This window comes from Bombus vancouverensis, chromosome 9 (genome assembly GCF_051014615.1).
Source record: "Bombus vancouverensis nearcticus chromosome 9, iyBomVanc1_principal, whole genome shotgun sequence".
Lineage (NCBI taxonomy): Eukaryota > Metazoa > Arthropoda > Insecta > Hymenoptera > Apidae > Bombus > Bombus vancouverensis.
Window position 1 is genome coordinate 17,356,042 of NC_134919.1, and position 24,061 is coordinate 17,380,102.

The following is a 24,061-nucleotide window of genomic DNA, read 5'->3' on the forward strand; positions in this document are numbered from 1 at the left end:
CGAGGATCCGATTTTCTTTATTTTATCGTAACGAAGATCAAGGAGAGTGTGATTTATGCGTTTGGTTAAGGGCTGGGTGTACAGGGGTAAGGAAGGGTTATCGATATTTTTTCTTTTCGCTATTCGAAGCTTCGAAATATTCCTCAAACGGAGCATCTCTTTCTGTAATCTTTCGTTCTATATCGTCTTAAGTGTTTTCGTTTTGTTTCTTTTCTTTTTGTTGATTCTTTCTTTGTTCAAGGCAAGGTATTCGTTTGTAGAAGATCCTGCACCGGAGAGCAAAGTGTAGGTTGGTTGTATACTCGCGGTTCTATACCTAGTCCCCGCCTGTCGACAAGGAAACTATAGTGAAAGCGATCGGTTTTTTTCATTTTTCTAACCTCGTTTTCATCCATTTTTGTTTATCTTTTAGTTTTCCCGTTAAATACCCTACGTCATCTAAATTGTGTTTATATCTTTAAGTATGTAGTTATTTAGCGTTTATTTTATTTTACTTTTTTTTTCGCTTGCTCGTTATTTAGAGAGTACGTTGTTTTTTTTCATTAATAATATTTAATATTTAGACACTAAGCGTTACTCAGCTTCGGTTTTCTTAAAAAATTGGACAAGAAGGAGGAACCCAGAAGAATTGGTTTGGTGGTGGTGGTGGTGGTGGGGGGGAGGGGGAGGGATATGTAAGAAAGGAGCAAAGGGTGTAAAGAGAAGACGTGGAAACAAAGTCCAGCGGGAGGAATATCGAAGGAGGGACAAAGTGGCGATCACAAGAGAACCAAAGCGAATGCCAGGAAGTTGAAACCTGACAAAGAGAATGTGCTCGGGGATCGTTCGTTGTACAATAAGAAAAATTGGACAGAATCGTTAGGGTCATCGAGGAAAGCGTTCTCTATAGACGTTTTCTTTTACCTTTTTCTTTTTAATATTTATCGTAATTTGCTCGTCCGTCTTCGTAAGGAGAAACGGCGGGCGGACATGGCGGATTAAAAAGTTTCTCTACGACACACTATCAGAAGCATACTAGGCGTTTAGGCTGAAATACAACTACCATGCAATTAGTCGAGCTAGTAAAAGTTTCATTTCGTCAACTATCAGCTAAGAATCGCGTACTTCTACGATGTTTATAACGTTAACTACTTGATTTTTCTTCTAGTAACTTTAAACTCGAAAAATACTATTTAGTCTTTGTTAACTTAGTTTCGAGAAAAAGTAATTAATTATTCGTCGTTACGTTTCTAACTCTTCTCTTCCTTAGTGTTCATTCTCTCTCCCTCTCTCTCTCTCTCTCTCTCTCTCTCTCTCTTTCTATAGATTTTAGACATCGAAACTATTAATGTCAAATGCGTTTTTATTTTCTTTTTCATCTTCGTTTTCTATTTTGTTCGTTTGCCTAGAAAGTTCAAGTTTAAAACGCTGTGTGTTAGCGTGTACGTGTCTCTGTGAGTGTGCGTGCGTGTGCATGTTCAACTAGACAATTTTCCCTCTGCTACGCTACTAGAATCGAAGAAACATCTCCGTGCTTGTCCGGGTATGCATTGATCTTCTCCCATTCTCTCTGCTAACGATCTTTTCCCATTCCTTTCTTTCCACGATCGCATTAGTACGATTCGCCCTTATTTTTATCGTTTTTCGTATCTCGCGCCATCGGCGGGAAAATCGTCCGTTTCAGTTCTGGAAAAAGTTTGTGTGTGCAGTGAGATATTCTGAAGAAAACGGAATTCTCTTAAAGAATCATAGCGTCGAAGGAGCATCGGCGGCTCGATCAATACATCTCTGGGTATATATTTTTATACGTGTATAATATATACCGCGTGTGTGTCCATTTATCTGTCGATCTACGTGTACGTGTCTGTGTATCCGTGAATGTATGTGGTAAATAGGTATGCGTGAGTTTGCCACGTAATGCACGTATAACGTAAAAATCCAGTTTACTTCGCTCTTCGTACTCTTCGTGAACCGCGTTCAACACCTTCGTTCATTTATCCCGTCGATTTTCCATTTCGTAGCGTCAATCTTTACCAATCCACCGACAAGGAAAATACTTACATCCACCGTGCAAACGACGTTACATTAAAGAAACACCTCGCTCTACAGAGAAACGCGGATTCAATCGCTTTCACCCCGTCGAATTTATTTTCACATCCTTTTTCGAGTATAGGTAAATTCTTCCTTCCCGCTTTCCTTCTCCTCTCATCTCTCTCCCTCTTGTCGAGAAGCTTTTCACTTTTTCTTCCTTTCTTTCTTTTTTTTTTTTTTTTTGTTTTTGCTATTTTTCATCGATGCTCGTTGCCAGCGCGATGTATCAATGTCGAATATCGTCGATCAAACTAACAAGTGTAGTGTAAATTGCGACCAAGGAGGCTTGTCCGTTGTCCTAGGGGTAAATATACATTATACATCGTACACGGTCCGCTTACGAGTTACTGTAGAATAAAAGTCAAAAATATATTATCATTATGTATATTCATATATATATTTCGTTCTGTTTCGTAGCCTACTATATTTAATTATTCTAATGTATGTACTGAGAAGCGTGTACGCGCGAGTCCGTGTCGCGATGCCATTTTACATAGACGCCGTTTCTCAATCCTCACGTTTCTCAAGATTACACCGCATGTCGATTTAGCGCTACTTCTCTTTCTCCCTTTTCTCCCGTGTCTTACGGTTCGCACGTTTAGCAGCTTGAACAAAATTCCTTCGACTGTCGCATCGCTATTATCGTTCCTTGTTTTCGATCCTTATCCTTTTACTCTCTCTCGTCGATTAGCGGACAAGCTTGTCCCTGGTGTGGACGGTCTGTAGTGTATTGTATTTCGGTATATATCCGCGCTTTCTCGTTCATACTTTTCCACGTTCCTTCGTTTCTTCTTCGTTCCTTTGACGCTAGTTCCTCGATATCTTCTACTCCGTTCCTTTCAACGAGAAACACGCTTCTCAACGCGTAACAGTGGCAATTATGGCCATTCGAGTTCCACGAGCCGTGGACGGGTTATCCGAGCAAATCCGATCGGACGTTCGTATCGACAAGTTCGGATGGGGCTCGGCTCGGTCGACAGGAGACAATCGGATTAAGCGCGCGCCAAAATATCCGAACATCCGGCCGCGTTTTTGTTCGAATGTGCGTCACGAATTTTCGGACTCGATCTACTCTCCCTGCAGAGCGAAACGGTGTTCTTTCTTCCTTCGATCTCGTCGATCTCCGTTCTCCATCTCTTTCTGTCGGTAGCCATTAACTTTCAAACCGGTAGCCACTCCATCGTTTCTTCGTTTCCTTTCTTTCGTTTCTTTTTCTCTCTGTTCTGTCGTTTTCTCGGCATAGTCGAAAATGCGTTGCGCGCAATAGAAGCTAATGAGTAGGTACACGCGAGCAGTATGCTTTGCAGCTAGTTGAACGGTAGGACGCGTGATAACGAGGCGAGCAATCGTGGACGGTTGCTCCGAAGTATATTTGGATTTCTTCGAAGAACGACTACCGATCGATTATACGTTCTTCTCTAAAAAAGAAAAAATCAAATTTCATCGGCATTTACCGCATCGAGACAAAGTTAATCTTACGGTGAATCAAAGTGGCCTACGGGATCGAGTTTTCCTATCTTTCGTAATATTCGACGTACTACGGCCGTAATATCGAACGCAATACCGAACATCCACGTTTACTCGATATCCACGTCATCCACGTGAACCAGGGTTATTCGTTAGCCACGCAAAGCTGCGTTCATTGTTAAAGCGACAGCATATATTATAGATCGTCCTACGAACCCGTTATCGCCAGACTAAACTTGGACGATCGTTGAAAATCGTCGATTCCCTATCGGTTAAAAAAGAATCGTATTACCTCTGGCGACACAGCATTTAGCGCGAGCGAATTCTTTGCCTGTTTTACAAATAATTTGTTTTTATCGCTTTGTGTGTGATTGCTTGCTGCAACAGCTAAAACCCTTGACTCAAGTTGGGAAGCTTAAACTCCAGTGAATTTGTCGTATCGTTATTATTTTTTTTCTTCCTCGAGATTTCTTGTCTTCTTAATCGTCCTTTCTTTCTCTAATAATATTTCTCTCTTAACTCGCGTGTTCTCTTATCCCTATACGTATATACACATATGTCGCTTTGTTATTTGCTATTGTTAATTCTCTTTTCTTCCTTCGTCTTTCTTTTTTTTTTTTTTTTTATTTTTTGACATTTTCAGAACGGTAACGGAATAGTAGCATTTTGTAGCATTTTTCGTTCCTATTCTTCGTCTCTCTTTCTCCTTTCGTTTTCTGCCGTTTACTATCATTCGTTATACTTCTACTTGGTGTATACGGTTGCTGATTTGGTATCGAAGGGAAAGACGGCTTCACGCTTTTGCTCGATCGTTCCTTCGTTCTTCTTCTCTTCTTTGTCTTTCGTCTACTCTATCTCGGTTCGTTCGAAGATTCAACGCATCACCGATCCAAAAATCGAAAAATTCGTTGATCGACAGTAGGAAAATCTTTCATTGGAATTTCGGTTATGGTTTCCTTTTTATCTCTGTGTTTTATTTTTTGCTTCGACAGGGCAAACCTTTCGTTCTTCGCGCATATTTCACAGACGAAATGAAAACGTTATAAAATAAAAGTTTTTAATTGCAAAGACTGGCAGCAATCGGGACGAATTGTATTTGAACGTTTTTCTTGGACTATTATCGACAAATTTATCTAACGACAACGATCTCAGTTCACCCACGATCGAAGCAGAGGCATCGAGTTTCACGTGAACGGAAAAATTAGTCGAAAAATCTGGCCTACCGATAACATCACATTAAAAACATCTCGCCGTTATTACTCACGGCGCTATTGAACCACTTAAATGGACATTCGTTTAATTATTGTACTTAGTTTTTATACATACACGATACAACGTACTTGCGTACTTCTCGAGTTTATTATACTTTTTCTTTATCTAAATTCTATGTATGTACATGCATATGCTAGTTGCGGGCACGGAGGAACTCGTCCGTCTATTATCGATTTCCTTTGTCATCTGTCGCGGTAACTCGTCTATCGAACGTTTAGTAGCCGAAAAGGAAAATAGAAAATCGAAACAGTTGTTCAGAGTTTTCCTTCGATGATATTTCGTAAGGTGAGCCGAGTTTAAACATTTTCAAGAAACCGTATTTTCCACTAATTCGCGCTAGACCGTACAAGGAAAGTTGACAACCGATCGCTGTGTATCTAGAGACAATAAAGAGCGGGTGAAAAAAGGTAAATGGAAAAAGAAAAGATCGTTCGTATCACGTTCGTAGACGTATCCAACGTTTTAAGAATTCTCGATACTTTGTAAGTCCTGGTAAGTTTCTTTCCTTTTTTTCTCTCTCGAAGTAACATTTCTACCTTATATACACGAGTACTCTACAAGTGTCGAACTTTCGCTCGTGAATCTTTCCCCCCTAATACCAACGAAGAAACAAAAGGAAACGTACAAGAAGAAAGAAAGCAAGAAAAGAAGAAGGAAAGAATGTGAACGAAAAGAAGAAAGAAAGAAAGAAAAAAACGAAAAACGTCGGTGTGTATGTGTGTGTACATATACACATATATATATCTATATTTCGATTGATTTGTTCCATTTCGTTTTTCGTTCACATAATTTTCGTACACGCTCGTTATCCACGAGCATGCGTATATGCTTTAATTTCTCCTCTCTTGTATATATGTATATACGTGTTCTTTGATTCTTAAATGCTGTACAGGAACATTTATACTTGCTTAATCGTTTAGATCGCACTTTCCATATTTTTTTCCTTTTTTTCGCTCTTTTGTATTCAATAATAGTTTTAATAACCTATATTTATTATAATACGCTTATATCCTGTCAATTAGAGTACTTTGTTATACTTATGTCCGTTTAAATAATTAACGCTAATGTCCCGTTTCTCGAGTTATCGTAGTTAACAAATCGATCTTAATAAAAAAATAGAAAATATTAACAATTAAAAGAAAAACAGTTTGTTTCGAAATCGTCTTAGAAAAAACAAACGACGCGACTGTCTCGCTCTGTGGATGAGTGTCTGTATCTCTGTATGTATTTGCGTGTACGGAGAAGTAGAGATGCGGGTAGAGATGCCGCGATTATCGCTATATTATCGATAAAATATCCGATGAACGTATACGACGATGATACGATATCCGGCGAACAGATGCGACTGTGCAAAGACTGTACAACGCTCAACGAATTGATCGCTAGACCGCGCGTTTATCGCGAATTTAAAGATACGAAAACGTAGATAATTTAAAATAGACAAATTTGCAGATCCATCACACTCTTTACGAAACGAATCTTCGGGCAGAAAATACGTTTCGTTCCAAGCCGCTTTGCGTGCAACCGTACATCTCGCGCGTTTAGTTCGATTTGACTTATCGATAAACCAACGATATAATCGATAATGTTACTGATAACAGCATCTCTATGGAGAATTGAAAAGAGCGCGCAAAGGACCCCGGCCCATCGCGAATAATGACTAGCGCAGCAACGTGTCTTCTCGTTTGCAATCTTAAATCCGAGAGATCGACGAACCGGCTCGCTCTTTGAGCCACTTGGTCGGGAAAGTGGGTGAAAGTCTTTCCTGGACGGTCATGTTCTTTTATTTTGTTTCACTCTATATGTAACCGAACTTAAGAAACAGATAACAAGAGAAATAATCATAGTAGTAATAATATTAACTCTCCGTAGCACCTTTCGATTCGTTTGGGTACGAGCCAATATCTTGTTCGAACATTGGAAAATTTTAAATAAACAAAGTGGCACCGAGAATACTATAGAGAGTTAATAACAAAAATAATGATAATAATAATAATAATAGTTAGATAATAATAGTAATGATGATAATAATAATAATAATAATAATAATAATAGTTAATCCTAATGATAACAGACATCGACTAAACATGGAAAAAATCAAAGTAACGCGATTAAAAAAAGTCTCTCAAAGAATAAAAAAACTCGTCAATTGAAACTAACGATAGACGGAATAAATACTTCGTTCACATCGCGAAATAGTTTCTCTACACTTTCTCACTGCCTTTTTCTGTTTTTTTCTTTTTTCTTTTTTTTTGTAAGCTAGTTGCCGATAGAAAGAACTATACGCAATCGCGATATAATACTCTTTACGTTGTATGCACGACGATTGCACTACATTGTTACCTTTATTCCGATTGCTACGCTAAACGAACGAAAAATGGATAGAAGGAAATCATTAAAAGAAATAAACGTGTAGTAAAATAAAGATTGAAATAAATGTGAAGAAGAGGAATAGGCGTACGGACAGAATTAAGGAATTAAATACTAGTACGGTAGATATATCGGTCAACGTTCCTACGCGATATATAAAAAATAAAAACGAATATTAATTGTATAGCTAATATCGTGAAACAGAGACGGGGTGAAGGAGCGAAAGACAAAGTGTGCAAAGGTATGTACGGACGACGAAAAACTTCGTTGTCGACGGTGGGTCCTTCGCGCGACACCGGGAAAAACTTAAATCGATCGATCGATCGATCGTCCTTTTAGTCGTTAGGCTATCAATACTTATGCATTTATGGAAAATTTAAATATAGAAAAACGCGCAGAATGCATCTTCCTATAACTGTCAGCGTCTCTACAACTGCCATGACATTCTACTTAATGGGATAGTAAAACGTATCAAAGAAAGGGTTTTATCAGCAAGTTAGATTTACACGAAGACAAAGGGACAGCACGGATGTTGTTTGTATCTAGTATTTAAAAATCAATCAATAGTATAGTTTTAGCATTAAGAACGCCACTACGCAAGCAGAAAGTAATTACAGAGTAAGACAGTCAATAAAAAAGTCCGGCAGTCATCTGATCACAGTCATTGGGACTGACAATTATTGGCTGACAGTCATACGAACATTGAAATCTTTCGCGCAGATTATAATCAATTTTTTACGCTTAGGGCATAAAACTATTTCTCTTTTGCAAAAGACATGGCAGTTGTAGGAACATCCGCCCTATGCAAAAATATAGAAAGTATCTACGAAATACTCGTTATACTACTTCAAATTTGAAACAAATTTCTGTTTACATTCCGTTTGTTTAGTTCTATGCATAAAAATATGAATTTGCACGTATATTCGCAATTTAGTTTCTATTCGCGATTAATGGTTCGCTGATAGCGCACGTGAATCTATACTTTGTCGAAAAATATCATTGGAAACGCAACGTGTTTGAAAGAAACGTAGGAACCGAAAAGCTATTTCACGTCGAATTCGTCTTGCGTACAGCGATAGATATAAAAAACAATATTTTTATTTCTCGTGTGTGGTCTTTTAACCATTGTCCGTGCTAAATCTTTTTTCTGTACTATCTTCCTTTCTATCTATCATTTCTCCATTACTGTTTAATTAAATATAATTTCTTGTATAATATGTATATATGTATATATGTGGGTATGTGTGTGGGTATGTATATGTATATGTATATATATATATACATATATATATATATACATATATTTATCACGTACATTCGTCGTAATGTTAATATTTAAATAGCGTTCACTCGCCTAAGAGTATGTCGATCATCGGTGTTTCCCTTCGCGAAATGGAGACAAATATGAAAGAAAAGAAGAGGGAAAAAGTGAATGAAAAATGTTGCGGAAACTTTGAGACTCGCCGGAAACCACGTCATAAGGCTTCGTACCTTCCTCGGAAGGATACATTCATTTTTGTTTTCCTTACGTGTGTATATATATATATATATATATATACACAATATATACACATATATGTATATATAATATATGTAATATATATATGTATATTTATATATAATACGCGTAATATACGTGTATATATTCGTTTCGTCGTTTAATCTACGATTGTAATTCTGCTTTTATTATTTCCTTCCTTCGATTTCCATTTCTATATTTTCTTTAGTTTGCCGTAAAATTTCTTGCGAAGTCAATGCCGCCTGGCGCGTGTGCACGTACATTCGATCGATCAGCTGAAACGTGCGTGCATACGCGCAATTATATCGACGTAGAAACAAAATATCAGTGGATTTAGTTTAGTGTATATACGAGTATAAAAAACTTCGTTATTCGATATATCGGGGTCAGTTCTCTTCTTTGACTGCGCATACGTCCCTTGAAGTTTGTTAGATTCAGTGATTGCCGTTGCTGGATTTATGGCCGACCAATGTACATCTTTAACCCTCGTGATGATGGTAATTTATTTAACTTTGCTCGAACTTGTAAACCAATTCGACGAAAGAACGCAGAGAAATTATTTTCCAGCGAGTCGAAATCAACATTAGGATAACAACATTAATGGTATCATATTATGTACAATATGACTTTCTTACGATGTAAATTATCTTTAAACTATCTCATTTTAATAACTTATCTAGATATATTTATCCATGCTACGCACTATATAAAATATTCTATGAAGTATTCATAAAATATCACAATAACGTTTAAACAGAAATTGCGTTAACGTTTCGCCCGTTGTCGAAATCATTAATCAACTTCTCCCAGCGTTCTTACCGATTCACTGAAATACGATAAAATAGCCGAACCAACATCAAAAGGATTAAATAATTCTATCAAGTATTCCCATCGGTCTGAGCCAGCCTACTCGTACGATATGAATTCGTTCGATTGCTACGAACGTGGAGAAATTTTACGATCCTACAACTCGGAATTCTCTGTTCCCGGGAGATCGTATAACTCCTAACCACGTTTCCCTCTGTATGCATAGTACGTGTATAATATACGTACACATAGTAGTACCAAGATCTTTACGGAACATCAACGCTCTATCAGCGTATTCCCTCGTTTTACTCTCGCGAATATTCGCCTTTCTGTCTAGAAAATGTGTCTCGCGATGAACTGCCAGCTACGTCGTCTCGTTTCTTTTACCCGTTTTCGATCAGCAATCGCGTGGAAGAACATAGAAATCTCGAATCCAACAAGACACTCGAGGCAAATGGAAGTTTTCAAAGGAAATGTGTGCTTTTGAAAACCAGTTGCAAGGTATTTTGAAATTAAAAGATACTTCCAAGTGGATGTAGTTAAGAAATCGACAAATGGAGCATACGATTTAAAAGATATAACGAGTTTTCAGGGAAAACGGAGATTTGGTTTGAAAAATTTGACGGTGAGATACTAGGTAGAAATACGAAGACTTAAATCTTCGTTATCTCGCTACCTTCGGCAATTCTATTGTAAATTAAGTATCGGAAATTCGATAACAGTCGCTTAGAAACGAATGGCATATGGAATAATCAAAGTTTAGAAAGCAAGATCAGTTAACTCGTGCGATACGTAAATTTCAAACGAATAAAAACGTTTAAAAAGCAGAAATCGTCAAAATCCACTTGCTCTCTTAGCGAGCTAGACTAGACAGCTCTTTCATGGAAGTCTAAGTGAACGAAGAAGGAAAGAAGGCAAGGTTAAGGAAGACCTCGTGTACTGGCACTCGATCGTGACGTGTTTCGAGCATCCTCTCGAGGACGTTTCTCTCGCTGACGCGACGCGACTTGGCTGATTTTCAATTTCAACGACCACTCGATATGTCTGCTTCAGTCAGAAATACCGTATCCTCTTTTTCTGACCAATTCGCACGAACGAAACGCTTTTATCGTCTCAGCATGGAGAAATTTTCGTTCTCGCGAGATAATCGGCTAACCTCGACTCTCGAACAGTAAATTACGCTTCGTGGCGACTAAACGCGCAAATAATCTACGAATGGTCTGCTAGAAATCGATAGCAAATTTCCATCCATTGGGAGTGAAGCTCGCAGAATCGCTTTGACGAGGGAATTGTTTCTACGAACGAATTTAATTTCGTGCGTTTCTTCTTTTTCATCTTCAAGGGACGACATGAGAAAGAGAATGGCCAGGAAGAGAAACGAATTCGTACAGTTCCTTTTTCAACTTGTGAAACGACGAACGACGATTTCATTCCTCTGTCCGACCTTTCCTCTTTGATTCGCGTTTGATACGCTAGCCTTTTCTCCTGATCTCTATCTGGCTCGACGAAAACCTACGCATTGGAGGAGATTCGCAGAGGAGGATGAAATAGAATCGAAACTCGGTTCTTTCGATGTCGCTGACAACGACGACGACGACAACGACGACGACGACGATGACGACGACGACGACGACGGCGACGACGACGACGAAGAGAACGACGAGGACGAAAACATTGAAACACACATTCCCCTTGATACGTCTCTCTTTTTCTTTTTGTTCTCGTCGATCTTGTTCAACGATCAGGATGATCGTGATCCGGCAAAACCTGCGCTTGACAAGCTCTTGTGTTTGTTCGTTTTCTGGTAGTGCCTCTTTCTCGTTCTCGTCTTTGTTCGTTACTTGTTTTTTTTTTTTTGTAGTTTTCTTTTTGTTCTTTTTTTGTCCCTTTTTTTCTTTGTCAAGTCCCTTTTTTCCGCTCTCTAGCTTCTGCTACTGTATCACTCTTGTCTGTCGGTTCCTTCTTGCTCGCCTCGTCGTGAATTACATATATCCGCTAAACGAGAAGGAGTAACTAGGGCGTCGCAGGCGATGTGATCGCCATGAGAGGTGCTGGCGGCAACGCGACCGGTATGTGATAATATTTACACTGGGGCCGCATGCACGCGCCCTTCACTGCGTCCCTGCACACGGTCACGCGATTCTCGATCACCTCCACGTTTCCTGGAAATGTTCAAACGGTCATCGATTAGACATATGGAAAAATCGATAACAATTTTTGGTGAATTTTAATGTGTCGATGATCTTCGTATAACGACGCTTTATGATTAGCTAAGGATATCTGCAAACCTTCGCTTTCGCTTCTAATTTCTTTCTCCATGATGCCAAGGTATTATACTACGTTAATTATAATTATATATGTAATATTTATAATATTTATAAAATGGATATATATGTATCTAATACGATGGTATTATGATTATACGATAAACATTACGATTGTTTCTTTCTTTCTGAAATTCTTAGATTTTTCTAATTTTCTCCGGTCATTCCTTGAATTTACAGACTATTCACGAACAGTTTAGCAGTAAACTATCATTTTTATTAGTCGCGGCTAGCTAGTCTAGTAATTCGTGACTTTGACGAAGTTACGTGCAGTTGGAAACAGCGGTGACCAATAGATTTGTCATCCGTCGCACATTACGAGCATGATTGTTTTGTGGCGAATGCGCGGTCGTCAACTGCAAAATGGCTGCAAAATACAAATGCTGTTTGGCCGGCCACTCGATACGATATCTAGGCCGGCACAAATACATCGTGCTGGAATATACATAATTTGAGAAATTTGTACATTCTCTTTACATCGAATCGGTTTTAAAGTAATATTTTAATTGAAAAATCCAATTAGTCGATTCTTTTTACCTCCTGCCACTGAATCTTCAAGTACTTTAAGCTCATATTTGAACAAAAAAATTATATTTCAGCCAAAGTCTTTTAATCTCGCTGACAACGCGGAATAACAACCTATGGCATTGTACTCACCATCTTGTGTCGCTGAAAGAAAATTCAATTAATCGTTCAACGGAATAAAAGCGCAACGGAATAAGAATGAGAAGAGAAACGAAGGAACTGTTAGAAAAAAGAAAAAAAAAAGGCAAAGGAACGATAAGCTTCGATGTTCAACGAAATCGCCGCAAGTTGCCGAGAGGAATTGCGGCAAATGGCGCCGGAAACTCACCGTCACTGAGATGGATAAACTTGCAGGCGGGACGGTTGCACACTTGTCGATTAAAATCTTGGCACACCGGGAGGGTGTCCAGTAACTGAAAGAAAATGTGCCAGGTATTTTTATAAAACGGATAGTTTCGAGATTCACGCGAACAATAGTTACAAGGAAAAGGAGGGAAAAAAAAACAACTTTCAACAGTGTCTCGCATCAGTCGTTCTTCACAAGCAGACGCCATTCGCGCGTTTCCACAAACAGAGCGAAGACAAGTGTCTTGTCTTTCTCTCACAGAGACACCCACACGCACACATGTTCTTTGAAAATCATTGAACACACACATTCAAACTCATTTCAGTGTTAGAGCATATTCACGGTACATTACATGCTCTAAAAAATCGGATCGTATATGAATATTAATTAATTGCTACTGGCACACGAATAATCGACCGAGCGTGATAGATCTTGTACGATTTGAACGACTCTTTTCATCTGGTTCGTCTGATTTGAAAAATAGTTATTCGCGGAGGTCGATTGTTCGTGCAGATCGAATTAAGAAGAAAATTTGCAGTAGAACTTTTCTTTTTCAAACTGGTCATTCCCTACTTTCTCTATCGTGAGTCGAGACATTGTACTCTATGAGACTGATTACTTCTTTACTTTTTCATTCGGCATCGACGTGAAGCAAGTCGATCATTAGCTTGCTACTACCGTGATCGTTCTTACGACACGACACGACACGACACGACACGACAAGACACGACACGATACACGTTCATTGAAAGAATTGGTGTGATTCGAATGGGCGAGAACAAAGGACTCGTTTCACTTTTCTATGCGAACTGTTTTTCACCCGTGAGTCTGTGACATATATGTAACAATTTTATCTATCTGTTTTTTGTCATCTTTTCTCTATTCGATTTTCTCTTTTTTCTCAACATTCCCAACACTTTGTGTGCAAGGAGCGTGCCTATAAACGAGGATCGTTTGATTCGCAAATTTTCATCACGAGACATTCGACGTAGGAATTATTGCGCTAGAAAAAACTGTATCTTGCTGAAAGTCGATTTTCAGTTACTTTACGTGGTAAAAATGAAATAAAATTGAGTAAACGAAATTAAGTTGAAAATGTACTATATCGGTATTCGTTCTTTACGTAAGAAAGAGTCAATTTGCGAATCAGGTGTGGAAGCCCTCTTCTCAGCGGGCCATTCAGCACAATGACTAGACTGAAGTATTAGTGTTAACAAAATCTGTGTATGGAATACAGGAAGGCAACGAGCATCGCTCGTTTAAGCTGTTCCCTTTCTTTTTTCGATTCTTTGACTGGGAACCGAGGGTGCTAAACAGTGACTTTAAAACGCAAAAACCTGGCTGCAGCAAGATGAAAGAACAACAATCGTAATACGTAAATTGGTGTGCATGTATATATATAATATGAGCGTGGTTGAACAACACACGAGAATATATCCTTCACTACTTTTTCTTTCCTTCGTGCAAGCTCCGATTAGTCGAAATACGTTTTTACGATTTCTTCAGTTTCACGAGTTTCGCAGAAATTTGAACGAGAACGACAAACTTTGAGAAACTATTTCTCAAATACCAAGACAAAAAAATTAAAAAATTGGTAAGAGAAAAAGACACGAAAAAATGCCAGTTCCAGATTATCAAAACGAAAAATGTGAATTATAAGAAAAAAAAAAAGAAAACAAAAAGAAAAATAGAGTCAATATAAACGAAGGAATTTTCGAACGATGAAAATAAAAAATAAAAAGGCTCAGGTGAAGCGAGACATTTCTACCCAACTACGTTACTATCCGTTCCTTTGATTACCCCCGAGCGAAAGATGTTATGCATATTATATGTACACACACACACATAGAAACACACACGTACACTCGTATCTAGGGAAAGATTATCGATGTACATATATATATATATGTATATATATACGTATACACACACATATATATATATATATATATGCCCGAGAGAATATATATATATGAATATAGACAAATGCAGCAAAAAAAAAAAAAAAAAAAGAAAAAATAGATTAAACATCAAATTCCAGAGAACTGGTATTGGTGTTAGCAAAAAACGTTAGGTCAGAAGCAGTTAACAACCTACCAGAGACAGAGTATTATGTATATGAAATAAAAAATGAGAGATAATTAAAAACAAACAAAACGAAGAAAAGAGAAAAATAAAAACAGAGGGGGAACAATGAGAATAAAAACAACGAAATCAATCGTTTAAATAATGGATCGTAATGATAATTGTCGCGAGCGAAAGTAATAGTACCATAGGCTCACCATAAAAGCGTGCAAAATATACTTGTAACGAAAAAGATTAAGATAAACAAATGCTGAACTTGTACTGACAAAAAAAAAAAAAAAAAGAAAAAGAAAAAATAAGAAAAGCGACGACTGGAATTAAATTACGTACTCTTCTCTCGTCACGAAGCGATCATCGATCGAATTTTTCTCGCGTGTTATGCAATTGGAAATTGACAACCAATTGGAAATTGCTACAGAGAATACAATAAAAAAAAAAAGAAAGAAAAATGGAAAATTATGGATAATGAAGAACCTTTGCGCGAGAAACAAGACATAATAAGATGGTAACAACGAATAATGGTACAGATATAGAGTAACGAGACTAATCGTCAATCGTAATAATCAGAAGAATAACGATAACAAGAGTAAGAATAATAACTATGTAATAACTTTTGCAACTGCGTAGAGATAATTTGCTACAAACACAGAGTCTGGTCATGCAAATAATGGCCCGGGAGAAGGGGGGTTGGTTCATTCTGCTTGGGTGATCGATTAGAGTCGCGATTTTCCACGTTATCTTTCTTTTTCTTTCACGAAGATCGTGTCCCTTTCGCGTGTTATCTCTCGATCGAACAGACAGAATTCTAGCAGTGAATTTTCCCGAAAAAACGAATAAACACGAGAAAAAGGAAGGAAGTAAACCCCCTCCCTCTAAATACGATTAAGGAAAATCGTCTAATCAATAATACGATATGTGGATCGCGATGATCTTAACTCGGATATACTCGTTGTACGTACTTGCAAAAGGATGATAGCGCGATGTACCTAATTATATTTCGTACTGTCTAACGTCCCTTCGGAAGGAAGTAAACTACCTTAGGTAGTAAAAATTTGCGAGTGAAACAAATGAAACGAATTTTGTTGGTACGACCGATCGATCGATTCGTTCGAGGGGAGGGGGATCGCGCAGAGACAACGGAGCCCCTCCTCATCACCCAAGCAATTCGTGTGCTGCCAAAAGCCGACTTGAGAGGACCGCCGAAAGGGTTTTTGGTTCGCGTGCGTGAATTACGAGATTTATAGACACACACATCCACTCACTACTAAAGCTACGAGAAATAAAAAGTAAATATAGATAGAGAATATATAGAATAGATAGACACAGGGAAGAGACAAAGAAAGGTGGTAAGATATCCATCGGTGGACGAGAATATCATCCACGCCAGCGAACCAAACCGCCCGTTGGTGGCTGGACAAAAGTCAGCGGTTATTGGCATTCGTATAAAAAATGTGGAGATGGGATGTCGTAAAAGCTGTCAAATTAATAATATTCTACTGCAAATAAGTTCAACGCTAGGTCAACTGCGACTCCGCAACCATAACAATAAGAGCTAATTACGCTCACGAATAAAAGTGTAGGTTCAATCATAGAGAATACAACGTATGATTGAACGTTAAACAGAGACAGAGTATTAAAACGAAAAACAAAAAACAAAAAAGAGAAAAACGTCCACCCGACTCGAAGAGAGAGATCGCGAAAAGTAATGCTAACAAAATGGCGATCGACGCTGCGGATCGTCTCACGTTCTTCTTTCTTTCTTTCTCTTTTTTCTTCTATGTACTAGCTAGAAAGCTTTGTCAACGTGTTCTCTGCGTTTTGCGCGTTGATAAATAAAAAAAAAAAAAAAAGAAGAAGGAAAAGGAGACACGCTACAGCGAGAAACCTGTGCCCGCGGCCACGCGTTTTCGATTCTTGGCCCCGTAGTCCGATTTTGTTTTATTTTTTTCCTTTTTTTACCTATCGTTTTCCCGGTTACGTAATGCGTCAGAAGCTCTCTATGCAAGCGACAGGATTGTTCCGTGTTTTCGATTGGCGACAGCGGTAAATTAGAATGGTCTGGAGAGCGTTCAGAGAGCGGGGAAAAAAGTGTTGCACGTCACGTGGAGAATCGTTTTGAAAATTCAAAAAGCTGTTACTATCGCGATGGCACTTTTTTCCTCTTTTTCTTTTTATCTGCTCTTGTTAAAACACGCGTGTTCTGCGCGGTTCAATTTAGAGGATCACGCCATTGTCGTTTTTATAGAATTCAACTTGATTGTTTTGAAAGAACCGTATAGGAGGGTTGGAAACGTAGGAAATGATGATATTTGTCGTACAACTGTAAAAGGAGCGATTCCTTCGAAATTGATCGAACATTTTTCTTAATAAAATTTTCTTGCGCCAATCTTTCTTCTCGAGAAAATCAATTGCTATCCGTGTACTTTGCTAACATATTAACATCGCATCGTCTCGTATCTCCAAGATACAACGTTTCTTACAAGAAAATTTTATCTTATATCGTCGACTCGTGTTTCCATAAAGAATCACCACTTTTATCAATTGCGCAATCAATTCAATCATATCCTGCCAATATCGTAATATAGACACGCGAGTTTCGAGGTGGCTCGATGAAATTCGAAGCAACACGCAACCGATGCTAATACAGGGACTATATACTAATATTAATATACATGCAATACACGTTCGGACATTACGTAACAACGGTCCATAACCGTGAGAAATTTTTCTAATGCGATTAAAAAATTAATTAAAAAAAAAAAAAAAACGATAGATGCATAGAAAAGGGGCGAAGAGACAAATTGATCGAAGTACTGAAGCGTTTTAGGGTAAAGAGAAAAAATATACAGGGTGCTTCAAGGTAAATGCTATTTGAGATAGTTTGCAAACTAACAGTTGTATAATGGTAAATGGCAAAAAAGACTGGATTTTTCTTTACTTATTTACGAGAAAGATGAACAATGGCAAATAAATGAAAAGTACAAAATTCGATATTTTTTTGCCGGACAAAATATTTTTTCTTTTCTTACGTATAATAATCTTCGTTTATCCGTTGTAAATCCATTATAAATCAAAGTTAAGTAACAAAATATATACATAACGTTCTACGTAGAGATATGAAATGAACTTTGGGACAACATAAAAAAGGACAAGTAAAATAATCAGTTTCACCCTCTCCGTCTCTCTCTGTGCAAAAACGATAGAGACATTAGTTTAAATATTGGTTCAAACACCACTATTCTCAAAGCACCCAATGCTCTTCAAATGCGTATCCCGACAATAAGGTCCACAATTAACGCGCAACGTTAATGAAAAAAGCGTAATCAAGACAATGGCATGATAGATATAATAATAATAATAATAATAATGTATATAATATAACAATAACAATATATATGTATATAATCTATATAATATATACATATATGGCAAAGTCGTACTAATTACTGAATAAGAAGCGTGCATCTCTTTCTTCGTGAATAAGGTTTTCTTTGTTTAAGGGGGAGTGACGACAACGCTTTCGAAATAGCATAATAATAATAACGATAATAATAATAATAATAATATTTATCGACGTAATAATAATAATAATAATAATAATAATAATAATAGACAAACACCAGATAAGGCAGTGGTTATTCGCAGTTATAGTTGCGGTGAGCAGTCGTGAGGGAGATGCCCCCAAAAGCTACGTGTTAGCCAAAGTTACCGAAGGTTCAGGTATCACGTCCGATCGTTCCAGTTCTTTTCCGAAAATTATAAGAAGCAAGCTAACAACAATTCCTACGTAAAACGTAACAAACCAAATGGTAAATAAATGGTAAAAAGAAACTTCAGAGCGATCGAACGTCTCCCTCCCCCCTGTTAACCTTGAAGGTTAGCAGCATTAAAAGTTCGGGCTTGCATCAAAGCACCAAGACGATCTGCATGAATGTTAAACAATCTCTTTTAGTCGCGAGACCGTGGACAGGAGATCGTCGTGGGTTTCGTTGAAATCCAATGAAGTCTCCATGCCGTAGGCGGCCGCCTAGTTTCTTGCTATACCACAAAAACACCATAGGTAGGACTAATACGTCGCTCTCCTGATCATACCGACAGGATCGTTATTGACAAACAAGAGATTAAAAAGGAACATAAAAAAAGAGAAAAAAAACATAAGAGTGAGAGGTAACACAGGCACATTACCACGCATGCATTTCGAATTTCGTTTCACCTGTTCAATCACCGTCTGGCGCTTCTAATGCAGACCCGAGACTGGGTAAAAAACTGGTTACAATAATGAGTCTACCTGTCCGCAGCTGTCTGTGTAGACGACACAGTGAGCGTTTTGGGGGACCACTTGGGCCCCGACAGTGGCTAAGGCTGCTAAGGCGATCCACATGCAGCAAACGAGGCAGTGTTCGGTACGGTTTTTTTTATTATTATATATTTTTTTGAAGTATTTGGTAGCAGTAGTTTTTTTTTATTATCATTACATATATTATTATTTTGTATATATATATATATTTTAAAATTTGATTTGGTTTGATTTGGTTTTTGGTTTTATTCGTGGTTTTTTATTAGCAGTCGATCGAATTCGGTGGAGAAGGCACCAAAATCAAAGTGAAGTACGCCGAACGTGCCCTCGGAGCACCCAGGTACATGTACACGGAAAAAAAAGAATTCAAGTATGTTGTAGGTAATAGTAGTAGTAGTAGTAGTAGTAGTGGTGGTAGTAGTAGTGGTAGTAGTAGTAGTGGTGGTAGTAGTAGTGGTAGTAGTAGTGGTAATAGTAGAAGTAGTAGTTGAAGTTGTAGTTGTAGTAGTAGTAGTAGCAGTAGTAGTAGTTGTAGTAGTAGTAGTAGTAGTAGTAGTAGTAGTAGTGGCGGTGGTGGTAGTAGTGGTTGTGGTAATAGTAGTGGTAGAAGTAGTAGTAGTAGTGGTAATAGTAGTGATGGTAGTAGCAGTAATTGTTGTTGTTGGTTTTATCGATTCAAAGGTGGATATTTTATTATTTTTAAATTATTGTCGTATTAGTCGTCGCATCGTTCGTTGGAAGATGTCCGCCAGAAAAGAGGGAACACGAAGATGTAGTTTTTCGCGATTATTGTTTATTTTTCGCGAAGTTTAGTAATATTTTTTTTAGTAGTGGACATCGTCGCAGCGGTTGCGTTATTCCGTTGTTTCACGATCGGTTTATGGATAAAAATGGTCAACGTTGGCGGCGGGGAATGGCCAAGGGGTTGCGACAGAATGATTGTGTGTATGTCGCGTATGTATGATAAAAATTGTGTGCGACACGCGCGTTATCCGTGTATATATGTACATTTATCATCGTCGTTATACGCGTATCGAAAATTGTCGCGCGAGTCGAAGATGTTCGCGAAGCCATGAAATGATGCGTTTTTTCATGTACAAATGTATTCATGTATATATATATATATCACCATTTTCCATTTTTTGTTGTTGTATTTTTGTTGTATTTTATTGATATTTTTGACGTTTCGTTAATGAGAAAGAATAGATGCATGTACCAGGGTGTAGAAAATGTATATACGCGGACATACATATGCCAAAAAAACATGGTAAATTATAACGTGAATTACGATTGTCGTCGTTGTTTCACGGGTGATGGGCGGACATGGCGGCGATAATGCGGCAGCGGTGCACACATACCAAGCCAGCGTTCAAATATTTAGTTGTACGTGTGTACGTGTGTGAGTATCGTGTATCGACCACGCGTGAACGCATCGATGACGATCGAGAAACAGATGGATTCCGCGTGATAACACGTGCAGAAAAAAGGATGACCGGAAGTGGAGCGGTATCGGTTCGAGGAATGATTCCGTGAAACGGCCCATCACCGAGATTCGTTCGCCGACCGAGTAATATCGCGTATATTTAATTTATTTTATCGTCGTGATGTAGAAGCGAGCACGTGTGACGGCAGAAAAAGATCGAATAACCGTGTGTGTATAACGAGTGCGAATTTCACGGAGAAAATGGGATAGAAGAGAGAAGACGGTGGCGAGGATAGTAGGGGTATATTCGAGTAGGAAATAGAAAGTGGACAAAACGGGAAGTAGGGAAGAAGAGGAAAGAAAAAGGAGGAAAAGGAAAGAAAGGGAAAAATGAAAATCCCCGCCGAATAGAAACGAAAGGAAGAAAAATTAAAATAGAAAAGGAGGGAAGAAGGAGAGAAGGTGAGGATCGGTCGAACGTGTAGAGGTTCGTTGGCAGCGCACGAATCGGGAAATGGTCACAATCGCCACATGAATGTAATTAATCGGAGAAGGAGTATTCAGGATTGGATTTCGCAGCAGTCGTCGCAGATTCCGTGGAACGGGTGGATAACTCAGGCACGTACGGCGTTTCAGGATCAATTTCAGGATCGGGAGAGGGTGATTCGGGCACGTGCGTTAGAGGGCCGGTGTGGTGCGGTCGTGGTGGACGTTGGCAGAGAGAGTGAGAGAATGAGTGAGTGAGTGAGTGAGTGAGCGTGTGTGTGTGGTGTGTGTGTGTGTGTGTGTGTGAGGGAGTGAGTGAGTGAGTGAGTGAGTGAGTGAGTGAGTGAGTGAGTGAGTGAGTGAGTGAGTGAGTGAGTGAGAGTGAGAGAGAGAGAGAGAGAGAGAGAGAGAGAGAGCCGGAATAGTAATCGTCGACGGAACCGGAATGTAAGCGTTGACGGGACGGAGATCAAACAATTGTATGCGTGGTAATTTTCGATCGAAAGACGTGCGGTGGAAATCCAGGCGAGGGCAAGCATGAAACAGAAAGTTTAAAGAGAAGATTATGAACGATCGCGCGATTCAACGTGCAACTGATTGCTTTTGCTATCTGGGATCGAATATGTGTGTACACGCAGTGAATTGTTCTCTTTGTTTCCTTTTGCTAGTATGTACCCATGTATATGCGTTTATAGATATTAGGTTGTTCTGTAAATAAACGTCGAGATGCTGTCTCAACCATTCGTAAATATAAAGATAATTTGCAGCGGTTGTTTCCGTCTGCGTTATTTCGTTTAGAACGACGGTCCTCTGCATAAACCAGCGAGTTTGTAGAACGTAGAAGAATCGCGCTGTACGAGAAAAAAGTGTAGCGATGACATTTATCATGTAACAACCTAATATGCAGTAACTTGTGTATACGTATGTATGTGAGCACGTTTTACGCTTCAAGAAACAAACAAAATACAGTACAATTCACAGCAATAAATATTTAACTACGTGTCTAACATGGTTTCTCGTTCCGTGACGAGCAACTCTTGTTACGAGAAAGCGGAGAATGAACGATTTCGAACCAAATTTTGTTCGATCTTAATGCAATCGTGCTTTTCCGCGATATAGACGTTTGTAAATAATAAAAAAGATTATATTCGCATGCGCTTAAGCTTCGTTATTTCGGGTTATGTTCGTGTGATTATGTATCCCGTTCGTATTGTGTGAAAATTTATACATATACAGTGTGTTCACGCTATTAATCGGCGCTTCTTTCGTAAATGGCAAATTTATCCTTTTTTATTCTTCTGATTTATCGATGGTAGATTTGCGAATCCATTTACGAAGGAGACGTTGAGAAACAACGAGCGTGCTGTACATGTACGTAAATACCTACTACGTGTATGAATTAACGACGATGTCGCAGCGTTAAAACAGAATCGCAATTATGAAATTAAAATAAACAGAGACAGAGATAGAAATTGCATGAGAGAGAAAGACATAGAAATAGATATAAAGAGATATAGCAAAGAAACAATTTTTATTTCGTTCGTACATGATAGGCGGTGAAAGATACAGAGAAAAAAGATACGAGCACAAGCCATCGATGTCACTTTTATCTACGAAACGCGTGTCGCGTGTTGAAAGCCGTTAAAAAAATGTACGATATATATTTATAACTACGTGCGCGCTAATCAAAATACAGAGAAGAAGCGATGTATATACGCGTCTAAAGAAACAGTCTCGCTCGGTAAAACGAGATTATTACGAATTAATTAATCGTGAAGCGTCGAGGTGCTTGAAGCTTGCATATGCGACAAAATAAAGTGCTACTGCGATACTTACATCGGAAAGAGTGCTTCACATCGGTTTCTATATCGACACAGGTGTATACAGATTAGACAGAACTACGATTTGACCCGATATCCAAACACGATATACGTATATCTATATATTGTCTTTTTCTTCGAAAGCATCTATCACAATTTTCGGTGCGTTCGGTTGGTTCCGTTCGAACGTATCGTTCAAGCTAATAGTCTGATCGCTCGAGTCGTATTTCAAGATATTCAAAACGAAATTACGCTGGACGACAGGGGGAATCGGTTCTGTCCATTCATATCCACCGATCGGCCGTCATACGTTGGACGTTAGAGTGCGGCGATAAACCATCGGTCAAATCGTCCTGGCCATTCGAGTGCAGCTCCGGCTTAATTTGCTCCAGCTCTGTTCGTGCGGTGCCATGAACATTTATTTTACGTATTCGCGATATGTAATGGCATCGACGAGTACTTTTCGCGTTTATTTTTTCTTTTTTTGTCTGAAATGGTCGCGGCCGCGCGGAGTCGCGCGTACGTTTCGTGTCACTCTTATACTATGATGAAAATCATCGGCATATACCTATGCATATATGCGTGGTTAACGAATGATTCGAAAAGTAGCGTCGCGATAATGAAAACGAATAGCGTATTCCTCGACGAGGAAAGAATCGATCGTTCGATCGATCGATATTTTCTCTCATTCTGACACCGATACTTTTTTTCTTTTTTCGTCACTTGCTATTTCGCATTCTTATAGTCTTTTTTCGTATCTCTTTCGTTCATTTTATAGTTTCGATGACACAGAACGTCGCGTAGCGTTAAGATTCGTGAAATCGCCGAACAATTCTGCGTAGCACTCTTCTCGCCTTTGAATCGCAAGGCAATTTTTAAAGCGATCGAAACAGGTGAGGAGGCCTCGGCGCGTTATAGTACTGTATATATATATGTATATTTATATATATATATACTTGATGCGATCAAAAGCGTGGATTATTTTATATATATATATATATGTATGTATAGAGATATGTATAAAATATACATAGGTTGTAAATAGAGATGCATGAATACAGCCTGTTTCGGTAACACACCCTTTGGAATCACGATCTCTCGGTAATACCCGGTTTTGCTTCTGGTTTACCGAGACTCGATTCGTGTTGCAAAGGTCTCTCTCCATGTGCCAAGCAATTACAAAACAATTCAGTAGGCACACGCGCGAATTTCTTACACAGGCGAGATAGCGGCGAAATAATATAATAATC

General features: G+C 38.6%; 1 protein-coding gene across 1 annotated transcript in view; it reads right to left on the reverse strand.

The window, feature by feature from the left end:
• Nucleotides 1-11,529: 11,529 nt before the first annotated feature.
• The window catches only part of LOC117158801 (protein muscleblind), a 401,892-nt gene continuing 389,360 nt past the window's right edge, over nucleotides 11,530-24,061 (reverse strand). Inside the window, exons 11-12 of the transcript XR_013059279.1 lie at nucleotides 12,683-12,767; nucleotides 11,530-11,667 (exon numbers count right to left, since the gene is read on the reverse strand). The gene's annotated coding sequence lies outside the window, so the exon portion shown is untranslated. The remainder of the gene's footprint in view (nucleotides 11,668-12,682; nucleotides 12,768-24,061) is intronic.